Consider the following 19,466-nt stretch of genomic DNA (forward strand, 5'->3'; position numbering starts at 1 on the left):
TGTGATATTGGGCAAGTCACTTCTCAGTGCTCTAAGCAACTGAGAGTATAGAGTTCAGAGAATGTGCCAAAGTGCATTGGTAGAGGGAATATATTCAATTTCCCAATGCCAATGAAATTATGGGTCCCATTCCTATACTATTAATCACAGTAATAAGTCTTTTAGCATAAGCCCAAATCTCAAAATGTTATATAATTTCTTAGGTATATACATACATACACACATATATATACATATTTATATATATATGTACTATAGTTCCAATTAAGTACATCTAAATATAGGTATATGTATACCTTTATAAATATATAGGTAAACATATAGATGAATAAAATTATATGCAATGTATAAATAAATTTTTCACTTTGTGTATTCGATAAAAATACATTTTAAAAAAAGATTCCTAATTGAATTCTCCAGACTCACTTAGATATTGACTTCAAACAGACATAGATTTAGATTCAGATATTTTAAAGCTTTTTAAGAGTGAATTCTGTAGATGCAGTCTGAGAATGAATTATTTTCTTCTATAGATAAAATGATGATAACAAATTAAGTTAAAATAAAGACCAGCCTATAAGAATGACATTATTTTTGTTTATAAGCATCAGTGGAAATTACATTATCCATAATGCTAATAATAATCATTGTCTATGAAAGACAAATTTTAAGTGACAGTTATTAATTGCTGGTGATACAGAACTGAACTACATACAATCTTTAATATCAAGAAGTTTGCAGTTTATTTTGAAAATAATGTGAAGTTTTTGAAAGATCAAATAAGTTGGCTAACTCAATTATAAAGAAAAATGCTAATATAAAACTATTGAATTATTAACAAAGGATATTCTTCACAAATGTACAGGGCTACATATATTTATTTTAATGGAGTCAATCACAAATAGAGACTTTAAAATATATCTAGTAGATAGTATCTACTTATGAATAAGAATCTGGTATGTGGTAAGGGCAGCTAGATGGTACAGTGAATGGAGTGCTGGGTCTAGAGTCAGGAAGACATCTTTTTTTTGTTTGTTTTTTGTTTTGTTTTGTTTTGTTTTATTTTGTTTGTTTTTTGACTAGGCAATGGGGTTAAGTGACTTGCCCAGGTCACACAGCTAGTAAGTGTTATGCGTCTGAGGCCGTATTTGAACTCAGGTCCTCCTGAATCCAGGCCGGTGCTTTTTCCACTGCACCACCTAGCTGCCCCCAAGACTCATCTTCTTGAGTTAAAATCTGGCCTCAGACTTCACTTGCTGTGTGACCCTAGGCAAGTCACTTAGCCTTGTTTACCTGAATTTCCTCATTTGTAAAACGAGCTAGAGAAGGAAATGGCAAACCATTCTAGCATCTTTGCCAAGAAAACCTCATATGGGGTCAGGAAGAATAAGACACAACTGAAACTACTGAAGAACCACAAAACATTCTATTACTAACTAGTTTATCCATTCAGCTGATAACTGTAAACATCCTTTCGGATATTTGATACTTTGGGGATCCATAATTTCATCAATATGTGTACTCCCTACACCAATGCCGATTACAAACCTATTGCTTCTAATGTTGTGTAACATTACTTGTTTATTTATTTCCATAAATCCTCCATATATTCTAATGTTCTGAACTTCCTGTCATTCTTTTAGTATCTGAAAGTTATCAACACTGCTATTCTTATAAATTTGGACCAAAAAATTCTCAATGTGATGCTATATGAGTAAAAATCAGGGAACTCTATAATTTTGGAGGAATAAAAATTGCAAATAATCCAAAAGGCAATAAAAAGTCACATAGTAGATAAAAATAGGCTATACCATGAAGTATCAATGTAGAAAACATTCTCAATGGCAAGTAAAGCTGAAAGAGTAAGTGGATCAGTCATGAAGGAAGAAGCAGGGACAAGAAATAGAGAACATAGGAACTACACTGGATCAACAAGTTATCAAGTTTTGAGTGTTGCTTACAGTTAACAGTTACATAGATATATTGATTAATAACATAACGATTACTGTATACTCAATTCTTCTACTCATGAATGGGGATGAACAACAAGAATCTATTTTACATCTTCCATACATCATTTTTACTGTTCCATATTAGCCTTTGGTCATCTACCTCCATAATGTTTTGAAAATATGTTCCCAATCTAATATTATTCTTGTTTCCATGTCTCTCTTCTAGGCAAAGAAAATCAGTGTTCACCATTTGAGGTTACTTTTTGACTTATGAAAGGCTATGACTTTTGTTTATAAGTTAAACTTTTCTAAAATTTACAACTGTCAAGTCATTAAGAATTTCTTTAAAGAGTTTGGGTTAGAGCTTCTAAAATTGCATTTTTCTCAGTTTTCATTTCTTCATATTTATATTTATTTTTATCTTTGCTCTAGCCAGTTGATGATGTAACAGAAGAAAGATAGCTGATTCTGAAAAGACGACTATTGGTGCAATTACAAGAGTACTGAACTTGGAGTCGTGGGGACCTAAGTTAAAATGCAAGGTCTACATTTATTACACGTGTGACTTACGTCAAGTAATAACCTTTTGGGTGTCAGTTCCCTCATGAAAAACTGGGTAAGTTGGCTTCTAAGGTCCAAATCCAGGACATATAAGTCACAATTACCTACTGCATGGTCTGTTCACTTAACCTCACTATATGAGTATTCCTAAAACAAAACATCCAAGTATTCCCCCAAATGATGTTTTGTGTTTTCCTTGGGCATAATGAAACCAATTGAATCAACTCCTTTATGAGCTTCGTATAGGAGAATCTTTGAATTATACTTATGTTTAACTACAACTTTTTGTATCTTCTAGTTAGAATGATAACAAGAAACTCAACATGGATATGCTTCAGTTTCAATTCCTTTGGTATTTTGTTAAATCTTTGATCACTGAACAAATACTTCGTATCAAGTATCGACAGTTAAATTAATGTTTCAGATATTCTAGGAACTGTGTTATTCATAGCATTGTTTTCCTCCCCTTTCCTGTCACTTTATTTTTATCCCTACCCACTGCACAAGGTGGTTAACCAAGACTCAAGGCCATTTTTGTATTTTGGTTAATTTATTAGTTGCCAAAGCTAAAAATTTCATTACTTCTAACTTAGAAAACCTATTTTTGATGCTACCATATCCAAATGCTGTGTTTTAAATTTGCCAAATTATGCTTATTTCAGTAAGCACTTATATAAACACACACAGACCCATACAATAATGTTCTGATGTGCTTAGTCCCTAATAATAACAGCTAAGCAAATAAATTGTTGGATTCTCAAAAGAAGTATCTATAACGGCGCAACTGATTGACTGCTGATCATCAGTAAACATCAGGTAAGTAATAGGCTGCCAGTTCCATATTCCATATCTATTCTAAAAATAATTATGATCTGAAACATTTTATTTCAAACTGTAATTAATGAGCATAGTACATTTTTATCATGGGACATTAGAAAATTACTTTCAGTCTTATAAACTGAATGAAAATATGCCTGAAGTTTCACTTTCTGGGCATTTAGACCAGTTGCCACTTAAACAAAGATCAGTTGGGCAGTATCAAAATATTTTAAACTAAGTGACTCTAATAAGTACTGGCATTATTCTAGCTTTACTAATAATGAAATATAGATATGATAAATATTTCCTACTACTTAAGATCAATTGCATATGCTTATGTAACCATCAGAAATATAACAGCTTTATAAGCAATTTAGGCTGATGCCATTTCTTTCAAACTAGTTACATATAAGATGCTTTCAGGATAAAAAATTAAGGAGGATTTTGAAAGAGACAGACTAGACAGTTTGTTTAAAAGAAAAGAAGCTCACATTTAAAGCCATGTTCAATTCACAAGATGAAAATGAATAATGACTCAAAATGAACCAAGCACCAAAGACATGATGAAATTTCATAGTTCTAAATCAAACTTCTGCTATTGTATATAAATCTAGCATTTCTTCCTTACATGTAAAAGGGAAAAAAGGGTCACTTGTTTTTGGACTATGTGGATGTCTACTTCACAAGAATTACTGTTATAACTAGAAATGATTCCTTTGTCACCAGACAAGGCAAAAATTAATAATGGTTACTATAAAATTCATAGCCATATTGTTGCCTAGAGCCATGACCCTCTCCATGCCCATTGTGTAAATACTTCAAAGGACAATGTAATGTCATTTCCAAGACACATAAACACTGTTTTAAAGAACAGAACTGCCAGTGAAACATTGAACTTTTCCAAATATAAAAACAAGAGACTTGTTATACTAGCCAACATAGTCAAAATAGCCCAATAACCTATCTTTGATGCTGTCACAAAGTGAAACAATTATTGTAGTATCGTTATTCTGTTCTTTACAATTTCTATCTTTTGTTGAGCTTATCCACACTCAGAGCATAAACAACTGCCTCTCTGTGTGTGAGTCCTAGCTCCTTACTTGTTCTTAGATTCTCAAGTTTTATCTCTGTCTACTGGGTTTGACAATGTCACTTCAAATGAAATATGTCTACAACCAAATTCACCACTTGCCCACAAAACCAGCTACTTCTTCTGATGTCCCTGCTTATATCAAGTGACTGTGGTTCCTGTCTATAAAAATTCATTAAATTTTCTTGATTTATTTTTCAAAATGTCTCTTGTACCTGCTTCTTTTTATTTTGCAAAAAAATTTCCTTTTTATTACTGTGAACTTCACAAACATCAAAGAACATGGATATTACTCTGTATAAAGAACAGAGAAGAGGAAGCCTGTTTACAAAACCATGAATCTCTACCATGTGCAGCTTACCTTCTTTAATTCCATTGTTACTACTCTGATTTAGGTATTACGAAATTAGGCCTGAGTTACTTCCATGGTTTTCTATTTAATAACTATCTTCCCTTGCTCACAAATTCAACCTGTACACTAACCACAAATTAATCTTTATAAAACACTAATTTTCTCATTTCATCCCTCTGTTTAAAACCCTTCAATTTCAAATCTTATTAAGCCAAAATGCCGTAGTCTGGTACACATGTCTACACCATTACTTGTTTACATAAGCTCTTTGATCCATTCATTGCCTCTGAATATGCTGCGCACATTCACTTTGCTCATGCCATTTTTCCCACATAAAACATCTTGCATCCTCTTCTCAATTAAATCTTATCCATTCTTTAAAGATCAACTCAATAGCTAACTCTTTTGGTAAATCTCCCCCAAATACTCAGCCTTTTGTATAACACTTACTTTTATTATTAATTTGGTACCTAACTTACTCTAATACACCAAATGGATTTTAATTCTCACAGATTTGGTCCTTTCTTCTCACAATGCAGATCAAAACCCAACCACACCTGCCCATCCTCAGACTCTTATCAATGACCTCCTAGAACTCAAAACTCACTCATCTTCAGCTCAACAAAATAAAAATATCAGTGGAGCAATTGTGCATTCTCCAAACTCCCTTTATTCCTCTCTCACTTCAGCCATTTACTTTTGTGAGATTATAACAATCGTTTCAAAGCCATAAAAAAGAAATTATGTAGAGCCTACCTTCTCTGAAGTTGTGTTTTGAGAAAGAATGATTTTATTCTTATGTCTAATATAATTTTTTAAGGTTTACAGTTGTTCCAGAAAATTTTCATACACAACAGTAACTTGTATTAACAACATTATTTTGTATTTACTATTTACAGAAGTCAAAGTCCTTGTATTATTATGGGTGAGGGGAATAAATAATTTAGGTGACTTTTCATTTTATAGATATTATTCATCTAAAATGAAAACCATATTGCAGAGTCTAATTTCTACATCTGAATTAGTAATCCTATTTTCAAAGTAAAATTGACAATCATTTTTTTAGCCTTCAAAAATATGACAAACTATGTAAATATAAACTATTAGTATTGTAAAAGAATGAGGGTGGCAAATACTGCTGTGGTAATCATCCTAAAAATCATCTTCTAGGGGAATTTGATGTTGAGTAAAACTATGGTTATTCAAGAAACTTTTAGTTAATCAGTTATTCAACAAGCACATATTATGAACTTGCTATATTCCAGGAAGAGAGAGAGTGTAATGTAGTGTTGTATATGAGTGCTGGCCTCAGAGCCTGGAAGATATGCATTTAAGTTCTGTTTCTGGCAAATATGGGCTATGTGACCATTGGGCAAGTCACTTAAACCATTAGCGTTAGAGGCAACTTTCTAAGACTATAAAAGGCAAAGAATGTGTCAGGCACTATACTAGAGATACAAAAACAAAAATGAAGCAATCCTTGTCCTCAGGGAGCTTACATTCATTTGTGAAAATTTTTTTAATTTTTTAAAATGTTTTTTAAATTCATTTTTAGTTGTCAACATTCACTTCCACAACATTTTGAGTTCCAAATTTTCTCTCTATCACACCCCTCTCCTCACCCCAAGACAGCATGCATTCTGAATAACCCTTCCCCTATCTGCCCTCTTTTCTATCACTCCCCTTCTTTTATCCTCTTCCCCTTCTATTTTCCTGTAGGACAGGATAGATTTCTATACCCCATTGCCTGAATATCTTATTTCCCAGTTGCTTGTGAAAACAAGTTTTAGCATTTGTTATTAAAACTTTGGGTTCCAAATTTTCTCCCTTCCTCTCCCCACCCATCCTCATTGAGAAGGCAAGCAATTCAATACAGGTTATACATATGTAGTCATGCAAAACACATTCACAGTAGTCATGTTGTGAAAGACTAAGTATATTTTCCTTCATCCTATCCAGCCCCTTGTTTATTCTATTCTCTCTCTTAATCCTGTCACTTCTCAGAACTGTTTGTTTCTGATTACCCCCTTCCCCAATCTGCCCTCCCTTCTATCATCCTCCCACTGCTTTATACCCTTGCCTCCTATTTTCCTGTAGGGTAAGATAGCTTTCCATACCCAATTGAGTATGTATGTTATTCCTTCCTTAAACCAAATCTGATGAGAATAAGATTCACTCATTCTGTCTCACCTTCCCCCACTTCCCCTCCACTATAAAAGCATTTTTTCTTTTGAAACTCTTTTGCCATTTGGGTTAGGCTTTTTTTTTAAGATGTTATTTTCTTCAGTATTTTTTGGGGTCTCCTCTAGCAAGCTATTGTTTTTCATAAGTTTCTTGCATCACTCTCATTTTTGTTCCCAGTTTTTCCTCTACTTCTCTTACTTGCTTCTCAAAATCCTTTTTGAGCTCTCCATGGCCTGCGACCAATTCAAATTTTTTCTTGGAGGCTTTGGATGTAGGAGCTTTGACTTTGTTGTCTTCTTCTGGTTGTATGTTTGGATCTTCTTTGTCACAAAAGTAAGATTCTATGTCTAACTTTTTTTTTTTGCACTGTTTGCTCATGTTCCTAGCCAATTACTGGAGTTATAAGGTAGAGGTCTGCTTCCAGCGTGGAGAATGTACTGTCTGAAGATTCAGGGGTTTTGTGCAGCTGTTCTCAGAGATACTTCTAGAGACTGATAAATTTTCAATTCTTCTAAGGTGTTATGATCAAAGGCGAGGTGTTTACTCCTTTCCTGGCCTGTACTCTGGTCTGTGAGTGACCACAAGCACTCTTTTCTGCCTTGGAACTGTGAGGAGGATTCTCTCTCAGTGCTACCACAAGCATGCCACCATGCCAGGGTTCCTCCTTGCTCCAGTATCACCACCCAAAACTGTGAACCAGATCCAAGCACAGGCAAAGCAAGAGAATCTTGCCTTAGCACCAGCAAAGAGATCCCTGCAATCCCCCTGTGATAAGCCACTCAATTCTCCCTGAGTCTGAGGGCTGAGAGCTCCAGAAGCAGCTGCTACCCCATGGCTGTGTTGGGACTGGGGCTGGATCAATCTCTTCTCTCACTGTGGTCAGACTGACTTTTCCTATTGACCTTCTAAGTTGTCTTTGTTGTTTGTGGGTTGAGAAGTCTGGAAACCACCACAGCTCTCCTTGATTCAATCCCCTGAGGACTGTTCCAGGTTCACTGAGGGCTAGTCTTTGCCTATGCAGCCTGTGTGGCCCATGCTGAACTGCACTCCTCTTCTAGACCAGCACAATAGACCTTTCCAATCAACCATCCATGTTGTCTTGGGCTGGAAATTTTTTCACTTTGTCTTATTGTGGGTTCTGCTACTCTAGAATTTGTTTAGAGCCATTTTTACAGGTTTTTTGAGGGTTTGGGGGAGACCTCAAGAAGTCACTGCTTTTATTCCACCATCTTGGCTCTACTGAGCTTATATTCCATCAGAAGAAATTATATGGATAAAATTTCCTCTTGTTTGTTGTGTTTTCTTCCTTCTCAAAGAGGGCCATGACATCAGGAAGATAATGTCATGACTTGCCAGTGAATTGGATTTATGTGAAGCAGGGCTGTGCAAAGTCACCAACTTCATTCTTTTCTTCAGAGCCATCTGGGTCCAATGGCAAGATGACTGGCGACGGCCCCCTTAAGGATAGGTAAGAAATGAGGGAAAACATGGCCTAGTTTGCCTTCTCAAAAAAAAAAAATCTAACTGGGAGGGGAAGACCTTCAGGGTTTCTGGCCGGAACACAAACAATTTCTATTTATAATCATTCTCAGCCATCAAACCCAATTAATGAGCAAGTGAGGCTTGGGCTGAGACCTATTATTAGCCAATCAGTGAGAGCCAGAGTGATTTGGTTTGAAGACATGTTCAAGTAGCTCCATTTGAATCCCAATGGGCTTTGTTACAGCCTGGTTTTCCAGAGCTCTATTTTAAGAAATCACAAATGAAACTACATGGGACAAAAGAGTTAATTGTCCCAGTTTAAAAAAATGATAGAAGAAATAAGTAGGGAAGAGAAAAAAATCTATCTCCCAAACACCAAGATATCTTTTGAGATTTTATGAAATGTCATGTTCTGCACAGAAATCTTGACAGTCTTCCCTTCCCAGAACGATTTTTCTTTTTAATAGATAACCATCTTTTGCCTCATTTCTTATCTAGCTTTAAATCAATGGATGGGTGTTGCCTCAGACAAACTGAGATCTGGGAAAGACCTTAGCTTAAAAGGGCCATCTGTGGTCATCTCCAGTAGTCCTGACCTATATCTTGTCACTGGACTCAGGTGACCCTGGAGGAGAGAGTGAGCATCATGACTTTGTACAACCTTGCCTCACTTAAATGCAATTCACTAGCAAGTCAAGACCCTACCTTCCTGATGTCATTGGTCCTCTTCAGGAATGAAGGACAAACAACAATCTGTGAGTAGTAGTTGACCCAGTGAAGACCCAACTGGCTAATTCCAGTTGGGCAATGCAGCTTCCTTCCTTCCTTCCCTCCTTCCTTCCTTCCTTCCTTCCTCTTCCTTCCTTCCTTCCTTCCTTCCTTCCTTCCTTCTTTCCTTCCTTCTTTCTTTCCTTCTTTCCTTCCTTCCTTCCTTCTTTCCTTCCTTCCTTCCTTCCTTCCTTCCTTCCTTCCTTCCTTCCTTCCTTCCTTCCTTCCTTCCTTCTTTTCTACCTTCTTTCCTTCTTTCTCTCTCTCTGTCTACATGGGGAATCATATTCTTACATGTGAGTGCTCTGGCCAAAGGAACATAAATTTTGATGGATAAAATAGGTAATGAATAAATGGTATGTAAATTATTCTTTTTTCAATGTTCAGTTCTTCCTTCTATCAGGAAAATTTTCTTAACCTCCTTAGTAAGCAATTATCTTTTCATCAAATTTCTCATAGCATGTTGTTTGTGATTGACATTTGCACCTATCAAATTCTAATTTGCATTAAAGCTATTTATACTCTTTGAAAGAAAGCTGTAAATAGTGATTTTTATGTTTGGGATAAGCACTATAAAATAAGGCTTCAGGTCAGTTGTGTTGGGCAAACACTATGGCTGGAGAAATCCAGGAAACTAGGGAAGCTATAGGAGTGAAAAGAATGAGGTAACAGGATGGTGCTGGGAAGGGTTTAGCCACTTTGAAGATTCAACTGGCTAGCTTTCCACTTTTACTAATTAGTCTTATTAACTAGAAAAATACTAATAATACATTTTAGGTTAATTAGGCTGGGATAAGCCCAGAAGATATATTTTATCCAGCAACTACTGCATCAGCCTCCAAGATCCACTGGACTTGTTTTCATGAAGAACTGGATCCATATCTTGCCTAAGACACTTTCTAGCATGACTACAAACAAGTTGTCTTCTTTGGAACTAAATTTCCTCATCTGTGTATTGCTGGGGTTGGACTCAACTACCTCCAACATCCTTTCAAGCTCAAAAATTATCATCTTATTAACTGGGGGACCTAGGAGAAAACAGAGTGGTTTATGAGCTAAGTATCCTCAGGATCCAAGTTATTTGAGAAATATCTCAATAATTTCAGTGCTTGAATGCCCCCTCATCAAATCTGCACCTGGGCCACGGCAATATGACTGAGAAGTCCTTTTACTATCACAATTATTCATACCATGTTTTGGGTAGACATAATTGAACTGGTTGCAAAAATCACTCTGGGATTCATGCCAAGAGAAAAAGTGACAGGTTACATGGTACTCTAGGGAATGACTACTGGTTGGTCTAGCATTTTTTTTCCTAAAGGAAATATGTATCTTTCATATGAAAGAAAAATGAACATTCAACATGCATACTGCAACTGGAGGTTTTCTGAAGTATCACAGACAAAAGTGACTTTTTCATCACTAGCATTTTTGAGTCATATTTAATTTGAAATGACAAGACAGAATTCCCAATAGTAAATAATCTAAGTAACTTACAATAGTGATTTATAGAGTGAAAATCATCATTACTACTTCCTTTAAATTTATATCTGATTAGATGCCAGAAATGCAGAAACACTGTATGGACTACTTTTGTGTTTTCTCTGGAGTAAACAGCTGGGGTATTCCATATGTTTTACTAGTGGGAAAAATATCTTTTAAGCCCCTTTAAAGCAGGCATTTGCCCAAGAGGAAAATTTCAATAGGTAAAAATATTTATCCCTACAGGAGAAATTCACTCATTCCTATTCAGCAGGCTCATTCTATCTTTGGCTTCTTTGTTAAAGCTGTCAATTACAACTCTTCCCTTAGGAGCTAAACTCAACATGACTAACTGATTTCATATAGGCTACTGTGATGCCTGCAGAGACGAACAACTTCCAACCATTGCTGGTGTGGCTTTGGAATAATGACCTATGAATACAAGGTCTTAAATCCAAGTGCAATCCCTTGAGAAATTCTGTACTCCTCTAAAATAAAGCCAGAATGAACTACTACAGGTGATATGATGAACTGTTTTCAATAAATTTATGTTTTGAGAGGACAAATGTAGCTTCAATGATACTGGGAAATAAATGCACATAGAAATTGATTTCTGGGCTTGGGAGGAATTTTTGAGTTGTTTGTCAGCTGGGTGATTTGAGCTTTTCTTGAAGGAATCATGTAGTGTACATAAAATAATGTCAACAGCCTTTGGGGATTCTAAAACTTTTATTTGCAATCAGATACCTGATTATGAAAATTAATGAATAATAATTTAACTATCAAAAGTATGTAAGGATGCAAAATAAAAGATATAGTGTACAGATTCATTTTAAATTACATAAAGCTGGAAAAAATAACTCCGAAATGCAGGGCAGTGTAGTGAAGTGAAATCAGAGACAAACCAGTTGGGCAATTAATTTAACCACCTCTGTAAAGTGAGGGGGCAGGACTAGATGACCTTAATTTTATACCCTCTCCCCTGGATCTCCAGCATCTTCCCACCTCTTGCTCTTCTGGGATTAGTAATCAAATTAATACTCCCATTGTTGCTGTGAAGGACATAACAAATGATTTCCTGTGGCTCTATTAACTATCCCTGTGACTTTCCAAACCAAAACGCACATCCTTGGCCACCATCCACCAAATGGGTTGTCTCACCCATATGAATATAAACTCATTGAGGACAGAGACTGTCTCACTTTTTAAAATTTGTGTCACCATTGCTTAGCACAGTGTTTGACATATAGTAAATATACAATAAATTATATTTATTCACTCATTCCACTACAGTTTTGAAGTTATGATCCTCATGCAGTCAATACTCTGGACTCATTATTTCAGAATCAGGCCAGAAAAATTATCTCTTATTACTGGAGTAATAACTCTGAGGGAATGGAATATCCTTCTCTGATGTCAGCGCCCATTCTGTTCATTCCCTGTAATGTCTCAACTTATTGTGAGCCACTAGTAAGTATCAACAAAATAAGGTATCATTTAACTCTTTCATATTACTTAGGGTTTTTAACCTGAGTTATATGAAGAACAGAAACAAACATTTCCTCTAATACTTTGGGGTATATTCCCTTCATACAACTTTTGTCTCTGGAAAGAATGGGCACCAACTTAACACAGTTTCTACATATCATTGGCCTCACCAATTTCACTTCCAAGACCAAACTTGCTGCTGGATAAATCATTGTCTCAGCAGCCAATGTGTTGGGCTAGGTCTTGCAGGTTCATCCTGTTCCTGATTGTTAAATGAGGGGGAGTGAGCACAGGGCTGGGGTGCTTTGTATAATCCAGAGAAACAGAAACTTTATGTTAGCTAATGGTCATCCGATACTGATATTGAATATATAAAAAAGCTCCTCAGTAATAACAAAATAGATTTATTTTAGTTTCTATTTGTTTTAATAGGTATTTGTGAGTATGCACTACATGGTCAGAGGGAGCTTGGTGAAGCGAATAGAGAGCTGAACTGAAAACCAGTAAGACCTGAGTAAATGTGGAACATTTAACATATATAACCCTGGACAAATCACTTAATCTCCCAGTACTCTAAGAAAATACCTAAGACTAAGTTTGAGACTGTGCCAACCCACAGGAGAAGAAAGAGTTTCTTCATTAAAGAGTTCCTTATACCAATGAAGCCATAGGCCTCCTCACTATCCGATAGCCCCCACTATATGGTCATCACCATCCTAGGCACAAAAGAAGAGGGGACCATAAGAGCAGCATCGAGTTAACAAACTCTTGGAGATAGTTGCTATTATTATTACAGCAACCTAGGAGGTAGATGCTATTATAATGCCCATTTTACAGATGAGGAAAATGAGGTAGACATCAGTTAAGTGACTTGACCTGAATCATATAGCTAGTATCTGATGAAGGATCTGGATTCAGTTTTTCCTGACTCTAGGCATAATGTTCTATCCATTGTGCCATATAACTTCCTACAGAAAAAAAAAAACCAAACAAAAACCAAAAAAAAAAAGCAACATCAGACACTACTGAGAGGTCAAGAATGCTAAGGACTGAGAATGGTCCTCAGGTTTGCCAATTAAAAAGGTCACCAGTAACTTCAGAAAGAGAAGCTTTAAAAGAGTGATAAAGTCAGGTGACAGATTACAAAGGATTGAGATGTGTACGAGGTGAGACTTGGAGACCACAGTAGTGCACATAGCAAGTGCTTAATAAATACTTGTTGACAACAACTTTTCTAGGAGCTCAGTTGTGACCCAAATGCAGGCCTTTTGCTCTCATGTTTGGCAGTTTTTCTAGCATTGTGCTAGGTTCTAAAAGTGTAAGCAGCTCCCAGAACAAGATGGTGATTATAACTGAGGGCCAGTCCCTCTGGAGAGCCCTTAACATTCTAACAGATCGTTTTGCTGAAATGAATATTATATTAAAATTCACTGTTTTATGAAACGTTAGAGGTATCACATAACACTGCAAATAACACTTGTTGAATTTACAGGAGGCAAGAGGCTATGATGATTCTCTTAAGACTGTTCTGGCTTCTAAGCCTTCACTACTCCTTCTACTTGGATAGTAGCTATACTTATATTTTTATTTGTAAATCTTTCTAAAGTGAAGTCTACAATGTTCTTCTGCCTACAATCCTAAATCGCTAATGCTTTCCACTCTCAGACTGACTTCCATCTATTTTGTATGTATCTTATGTATATCTAGTTATTTACATGCCTCCCCTTTTAGAATGTGAATTTCTTGAGGGAAGTGTCTTTCTTTGTACTCTTAGCCCTTAGCATACTGACTGAAACATAGTAATTAATAATGCTTGCTGAATGACTACTGAAAAACATGGTGATATTTTATTTCATTCAAAAATAAACTTTGATTTCATTTAAAAAATAAACTTTGCATCATTCTACTAAACAATAGTGAAATGATGCTAGTGATAGAAATTGTGCAGTGGCAGAAAGAGCGGCAGCTAAGTGCCACAATGGATAAAGCACTTGGCCTAGAGTCAGGAAGACATCTTCCTAAGTTCAGATCAGGTCTCAGACATTTACTAGCTATGTGACCCTAGGTAAGTCACTTGACCCTGTTTGCCTCAGTTTTCTCATCTGTAAAAATGATCTGTAAAAGGAAATGGCAGACCTCTCCAGTATCTTTGTCAAGAGAATCCCAAATGGAGTCATGAAGAGTCAGACATGATTGAAAATGACTGAATACCAGAGATGGTGTTTCTCCTGTGCATAAAAGAGGGAGCAACTCTCTGTTAAACCTTTCTAATCATTCACCAGCCATTCCCTTTAATTTATCTTGGATAGTAGACTCTGTAGTTCTTGACTCATGTGTGAAAGCCTTTATGTACTATTTTAAAATAATAAATCCATTCTAAATATTTCTACATGTTTTGTAACTGAATCATATATTTCAGAACAATACTCTTTTAAATGCTGTTCACACATATTCTAGTTTATAAGTCATTTCATTGCAAATAGCAGTTGATAAGTTTTTTGTGATCTATAATATATAACTCCTATTCTGTGCACCTGTTCTTTCTCCAAAATACATTTTGTCCCTATGTGTAATGGTGCTTTAAGCAGTACAAGATGGTATTTACAATTAACAATCAACTTATAAGCATACATGCTCATAGGCTCTATGTATCAGGATATGATACATGTACTACAAAATGATGCCACTGACCAAGACTACTATCATTACATATTAATGTTACTGAAAAGTATTTTCCTTACTCTTAATTTCAATATTTCAATGCCTTTCAGATCAAATGAGCATAGGTGGCCCCTCAACCAGTGTAGATTACAATTCACCCACATTTGCTTATCCTGTACTATTCTTTCCCATGTTCTGGATTATGCACAAGGGTGGGGAAAATTCCTAGCTTATGCTACTTAAATAAAATAAAGAATTCTTTCCCCAGAGCACTTCACGGCCTTTTATTTATGCTAACCCACCAGAAAGATTTTCCAGCTGTCTGTTTCTGATAGGGATTATATCGCTAAGCTAATCCATAGTTGTGTACACAGAAAAAAATTAACAGAAATAAATAGTATAGAAAATATACTAACTATATAAGAGAATAAACACATTAATACTTAGAAATATACTCTCCATAATGATGTTAGTAATTGAAATCTATCAATTTAATAGAATATTATTAAAAGCAGATAAGATGATATGCCATTCATTCATTATTAACAAGAATTTATGTTTGCTCTTATCATATGCCAAGAATTTAAATATGTCACCAAATGTGAAATATGTGAAAGCACTCTATTTGAAATTGCCATATAAATGTATTAGTTTTATAAATAAACATGCAAAGGACAGCTTCTTGGTCTCTATCCAATATTCACCACATGAAAACATGTGTTCTGAATTCCTTATTGATAGTAGTAGTTAATATTTGAAAGAACGCCAATGAAAATAAAATAATATCGAGTCATGATAATATAGCACCCTCATCCCTCTCCAAGAAGGAGCCACAGAGCACCTAGAGCAGCAACAATAATGACAAAATTAACATAACTCACTTCTCAATGTTAATTAAAGAAATCTGAGGCACATGAAAATGTTAAAGTTTTTTCTTAGACTAAAAATTCCATATTGCACAGATTTATCTTGTATTGACATCAGTAATTCATGGGCAAAATTCAATATCTGTGTGTTCACTAATGGCATACTAAAATTATTTTATTTCAAGTAAAACTCTGCCAAGATAAGATGCAGCAAAGTGTCATGCAATCACTCAAGATTTACAGTAATTATATATCTGTCACAGAAAGATAATCTTAGTAAATATGGCTTTTTAAAAATTATCCAATTCATGCTAAATTATTTTTGTGACATGCTTTTTATTTATCAAAGAAGTATTCATCAGAAATAGTGAAATCTACCTTACATTTGCTGTAAGGTCAAGTACAATTTTCTGTTCTTTCTCTCTATACTGGGATGCCATTTAAATGTAAAGAGTTGAGAGGAATTGATTCTTCAAATATTTAAGGAAGCTCTCAAAACAAACATTTTCAAGCATTTGCCCTGATCTATTAGTGCCATTGTTCATAAGGCATTCATGGGTAAGTATGCTAATGACATCCTATTCCAAAAGGGGCACAGAACTGACATAATGACTAAAAGCCACCTTGTAAGTGAAAGTATGGTCTGCTACTAGGCATCTAGGTGGCACAGTGGATAGAGTCCAGATAATTTGTTCTCCACAAAGTCTGGAGTGTAAATGATCTGAATTCAACTCCTACCTCAGACATGTATTAGCTGTGTAACTCTAGTCCAGGCATTTTTCCTCTCAGGCTCAATTTCCTCATCTGTAAAAGAGTATACTAGTACCTGCCTCATAGATGAGGATCACATTAGTTAACATATGTAAAGAACTTTGCAAACCTTAAAGGGCTACATAAATATTTTTATTATGCCACTTCATTCTACTCACACATACTAGAACCACCAAAGTCTCCTCTTTTCATTCCCATAATGCAACATGAAGACCAGGCTCTCATTCCATACTTTGGAGAATCTAAAGGCTTTCATACTTAGTGTCTACTGTTTGAGGGGGCTGAATTCTAATAATTATAGGAACACATGTCCCTACCCCTAATCAATGGAATCTGCCAGTCTCTCATCATCAGAATTGGAGCCAGTCTGTCCCTCTCATCCTGTCAAGGTTTAAGAATCACTGGATTATACTGCATTTTTCTTGATGACACTTTTTATGGAATACAAGAAGATGATAAACTCCTATTGTTCACTAGGAGGAGAGATGGATCTTAAATTACCATGTCAAGTTCAACTCCTTCCTCTTACTGTAAAAAGGCTAAACTATAATGGTGGGAACAAAACAGTCAAAAACAATGTGATGCACAGAGGACATCAAAAATTTTTTAAAATAAAATTAAATCAATTTTAGTTTATTTTCCTCATTAAGTTATCTCATAAAAAATTTTAAGGCCTATATGATTCTGAAAGGTATAATATTACTTTATTTGTCCAGAGGGATGAAAAAGAGACAAAACTTGTCCCATAAGCATATGTAAATGTTAAAATACACTTTGGAATAAAAAATGTGATTTTTTTTGCATGATGGGAAGAATATATCTCACTAATTCTGAGCCAAAAAATGTGTGTAAACTCTATTCTAAAAAAACCTTTGTTAAGGATACTGTGACTACCAGTAAGGAAGATCAATTCGTAGATTCGTCTGTAGTCTTGTGTACACTTCTTTGGTCAGCTTAATAATTTGTTTGAATTAAACTATTTTTCCTTCATTAGAGTCATCAGTGCCTGCCATTAAATGAAAATACGTTTGAAGTTCACTAGTATGTTAAAAGTTCATAGTCTTATATTTAATAATACAGAAAGAACCTACATCAATATTTTCATAAAGTAATGTTTTTGATCAAGGCCAAGGGCCTTGACTGAAACTAATATATGATTATAGTATAAAGTGGTATTAATAACAGAAGCTTTAATTTATTAATTTACTTATGACATCTATGTTTCTGATGGTTCTCTTTGTCTTTTTAGAAAAAAATGTAATTGTAACTAACATGAACTAAATGCCAAAGAAGCTGTCTTTTTGGATTCTTGTCCACTTGTATACTGGGGAGAGGGGAAAAGGAGAGAAGTTGTCTTTTTTTTCCCTCAATTTAGAACCTGTTAGTAAATAACAGATGATTATGATGATAACAACAAAGATAGTAATGATTCAGCAGCTGCTGTTGCTGAATAGTATGTTATAATTGATAGAAGAGTGACCTTAGACTAAAAAAGACCTGAATTCAAGTCCTACCATTGATATATACTTATTAGCTCTGTGACCCTGAGCAATTCAAAGAACCTTTCAGTGCTGTAAGGCAACTACTAATACTATAAGTAACACACAAAAAAAATTACTATGAGTAACAAAAAAAATCTACGTCAGCACCAGGAGTTTCCATAGGCAGAATTTCCAGGCAAACAAAGGAACAAATAAAAATATATTAGCCTGGGAACCTAATCACTATGACATTATTTCTATGGGAAAATGTATTATGCATTCCAAATAACTGCCATAAATGTACTTTTAGAAATATCCTATCAGTGGGGAAACTCCAAAATGACTTGCTAATATTACAAAGGTTTCATTTTTTTATTTAATAAATAATAAACCAGCAGTCATTGTGGAGTGGGAAAAAGTAACAGATAAAATGAAGGAGAGAGATTATTTATTTTAGCATTTTGCTCACTAACTGATCTATGGTAAGGCCTGAAAGGCAGCAGAAGTTGGTCTCCTGTGAACCAGCTTCCCAATGCTATGTTTGGAAGTAGCAGTGACTACCTGTGATTCAGCCAAAAGCTGGAGGAAGGATGGTCAGTAGGTACCTGTGGTGGTGAAGGAAGGCAACACTAATAACCAAATACCTTAAATCTCCCTTAATCCATCACTGTAACTGATTCTTAGGGTCTCTCTTACTAATTCCTGTGTAATTGATGGTGCAAGGCAGGAAGGGAAAGCTTTTGAGCTGAGGCCCTTGTTTCTACAATAGCTCACTGTGGTTACAGCCTTATTTTGCAAAATGCATATGCTTCTGAAAAGTTGAGTTTAAACAATTTTAATAAATACAACTATGTTTCAGAAATATTAAGGAATCTTTAATGTTTATAAAATTGAGAATGGCATCTTTTTCCAGTTAATCTCTTTTGCAAGTTGGGGTTTTCTCAAAGCAGGCAACAATAAAATAATGCAAATTGTTGTATTATGTAATAGGACACAAGGTGATAAAGTAAAAGAGGAGTAAGAGTTGGAAAGGATAATAAGATAATAAATGAAAAGTACTTTGAAAACTTTAGCACTACATTTTTATTAGCTTTTATGGAAGAAAGGGGATATTTTATGTATTTCCTAGCTTCACTTCTAGCACAATTTACCTATGTTAGACCACTTAGTGAATACTACGTTCAATTTCAGGCACTACATTTTAGAAAGGCATCACATTGCCTGCCTGGAAAGTATCAAGCAAGGATAAGTAAGATGGTTAGAGTACTGAAGATTTTGATATATGTGGATCAGCTGAAGGAAATGGAGGTGCTTAGCTAGGTATTTTCAAGAATATTGTTGTGACTGAGATTTTAACAAAAAGGTAAACTGAGGCAGATCTCTGAACGAGATAATTTTTATTAGCAGAAGTCTGCTGCCTGTCAATAAATGGCTCAGTGGCTTGCCTCCTTTAATGCCAAAGAGGACAGTTCACCCTTCATAGGGTTTGGGGAGTACAGAACAAAGAAC

The 19,466-nt window shown here is 35.2% G+C and overlaps 1 protein-coding gene across 9 annotated transcripts in view; it reads right to left on the reverse strand.

The window, feature by feature from the left end:
• The window catches only part of RALYL (RALY RNA binding protein like), a 786,001-nt gene that overhangs the window by 413,969 nt on the left and 352,566 nt on the right, over window positions 1-19,466 (reverse strand). The window lies entirely within an intron of this gene.

Source organism: Phascolarctos cinereus, unplaced genomic scaffold (genome assembly GCF_003287225.1).
Source record: "Phascolarctos cinereus isolate Bilbo 61053 unplaced genomic scaffold, phaCin_HiC Scaffold_4;HRSCAF=312, whole genome shotgun sequence".
Lineage (NCBI taxonomy): Eukaryota > Metazoa > Chordata > Mammalia > Diprotodontia > Phascolarctidae > Phascolarctos > Phascolarctos cinereus.